Below are 2,965 nucleotides of genomic sequence, written 5' to 3'. Positions count from 1 at the left end.
TGATCGCATTCTTATTACTGTTATATAAAGCAAAAGGATATTTGGATCCTCTGATGTTCTTTTATAATGTTTATCCTTAGGAATCTAGCGAACACACAAGGATATGCTGAGTTGTATCAATTTTACGTTATTTCTTCAAAAAGGACATTCTTGTAATTGCTACAACTCCGATATTTTTGAAAGGATCTTAAAAGGACATGCTTTTTCAAGCTCCTAACAAGCCAAACTAGCGAACTGCTTTCAAGGATTTTTGATAATTTTGTGTATTTTTCCAAATCCTTACGAATCTTACTTGGACTTACCTTTTCGTAGTCAGGATAACTAGTTCTATCAGTTCACTTTAAAGGATTTTGAGGACATTCCAATAAAATTCATCTAATTTTTTGTTAAGGGGTAAGTATAGAAAAATTGCCAAAAACTTCGAGAGTCCACTGTATCTCAGTCATTTCAAGGACGATCAGGATGTCCTTTGGCACAATGATGACTCTTATCAAAACAAACTGATTGGTGCACTCAAAAGGACGAAAATCCTTACAGGACTCCAGATAAAATGACTTTTTTGTTTACAGAAAATTGCGTATATCTCGGCCATATCCTATCAGATCCTTGCAGGTCCTGTCTCCATCGAAGTCCTTTTATGAACACTCTCATCGTGCCAAAGGACATTCCAAATGTCCTTGTGGTTATCGCCTATCCTGGATTTTGCGATTTCCGTAATTTTCGCTTGGCCCTCGGACTAAGAAATGAGAAGTGTCGGATCCTTAGATAACCTCATATTTTTTTGATGCCAATCGAACGAGTTGGTCCTTACGATACTAGCAATCCTTCGAAGTCCTTCGAAGATGCGGCAGGATATGATCGAGAAATAAGGATTTTTAATATTTATGTGCAGAAAACATCATAAATCTCGTGCATATCCTTTGTGATCCTTGAGAGTCCTGTGCCAATCGAAGCGTATTCGTAAGGACTATTATCCTGCCAAATTTGATCATGATCGTCCTTGCGGTTCTCGAATTATCCTGAAATTACTAATTTACGCATTTCTCATTTCGCTTACGGAACGAAAAAATTATAAATTTTGCATGCCAATCGATAGAGTTGGTCCTTACGAATCTTACACTGCAAGGCCGATGAATATGCGACAGGACATAGCCGAGATATAGGCATTATTCATTTTTATATGCCATATTACATGCACCCCTAAAGTATGCAGTGGAATATTTGCCCAACAATTGGGTGGCCACGAATCCGCGATGGCATCGATGTTGCCTTGTAAAAATATCAACTTACCCAAATGAAATACCAGGCGAACATAAATCAGCAGCAAGTAGAAATCAAAAAATTTTGCATGTGCAGTAAAAGTGTGCTGCAAAATATTATTTGCAGCATCCTTAAAAGTATGCCACAGTAAATTTAGGCAATTTTAAATTTCCTCTGCCGCTTCACTGCCATTAAAGTACGTCCTAAAAGTATGCTTTTAAAAAAGCAGTAGCAGAAAGTCCGAAGTGGAGCTCAAAGTACGCCGCACATAATTGGCCATCCTAAAAGTATGCTAAGCTAAAATTGAGCTTTTTTTTTGTTTGCAGATTTTTGTCGCTGAGGTCGCTTACTAAAAGTATGCTTTCGAAATTATGTGAAGGGCTTGACATTGGCGCTTTAAATTTATTTTTTGAAATACAGTGTAAAGTGTATTAACTAAAAATAAAAAAAAGAATAAATTAATTAATTAATTTAATATGTAAAAAATAAATAATAATAAAAAAGAATAGAATTACATTTAAATTCGAGGCAATTTGTTTGCCCGCATTTTTTGTTAAATTTAATCATTGTCGTCCTCTTTGTTCTCTTCATCACCATCTTATTAATCATCGTCGTGTTGATGGGAAAAAAATGCTCGTTTTCGTTATTTAACTTTGCAATGCAAAGTTGGTTTTATTTGTTTCACTGTTATAATTTGCTGTTTAATTAAGTTATGTAATTACACTGCTATTGTGATTGCTGTTCTTTTGCTTTTGTTTTTTTGTGGCAGACACAATCACAATCACCCTGTGATCGCTACGGTTATCGCTGTACCGTCACCCTGTTTGCAATTGTGACTGTTTATGCTTTTTACAGCAGAAGTTTATTGAATTTAAAACTTTCAATTGTTGTTTATATTATTTAATATATAGTATCTGTATATATGTATGTATGTATATATATATATTGTATTGTATAATCGTACTAGTATATGAATTTGCTAACTCTGAAATTGTTGTATAATTGTTTGTTATTGTTTTTGTTTTGCTTTGGTTATGTTTTCATTTTCTCTTGTTATCGGTTATCGTTAATCGTTTAACTATTATCAGCTCGCTGTTTTTGATGCTCAACTTGTGATTCGAATTTCGTATTTCGCATTTGTTTTTCAATTGTTGCTACTAGTAATCATTAATTGTTAATGTTAATGTTTAAGAAATTGACAGCAATTCTTAAGTATATTATCGTATAATCATTTAAAATGTATAAATTGTTCATTTTGTTATGTAAATTTGCAAAAATTGTTTAAATCTTCATATATATAATTACTATATATATTTATGTATATAAATGTATATATCATAATTCATTCACTAATAATTTCATTTTGACAATTATGCTAAAAAAACACATTTGCTTCCTTCCGTTTCCACTATATGATAAGTATTGTGAAATTTGTTGCTTGTAAAGTAATTAAATTTGCTTTGTTTTTTTTTTTCACTTAAATCTTGAATAAATATGTAAGAGTTTGTTCATATGTATTATAGAATACTTGCTTAAGAGCTAGACATTAATTAATTAATTACTATACTCCTATGATCCTTCTTTTCTAATTTCCATTCATCTTTTTTTCATTTCAAGCAATAAACATTTAAACGTGAATTCTGAATAATACGTCGCCTACTCTAAACGCACACACACTCACACAAACACACATACGCAAGCACAT

The sequence above is a fragment of the Drosophila albomicans genome, chromosome X, assembly GCF_009650485.2.
Source record: "Drosophila albomicans strain 15112-1751.03 chromosome X, ASM965048v2, whole genome shotgun sequence".
NCBI lineage: Eukaryota > Metazoa > Arthropoda > Insecta > Diptera > Drosophilidae > Drosophila > Drosophila albomicans.
The sequence above is the reverse complement of the archived record's forward strand: the minus strand, read 5'-3'. Positions refer to the sequence as shown.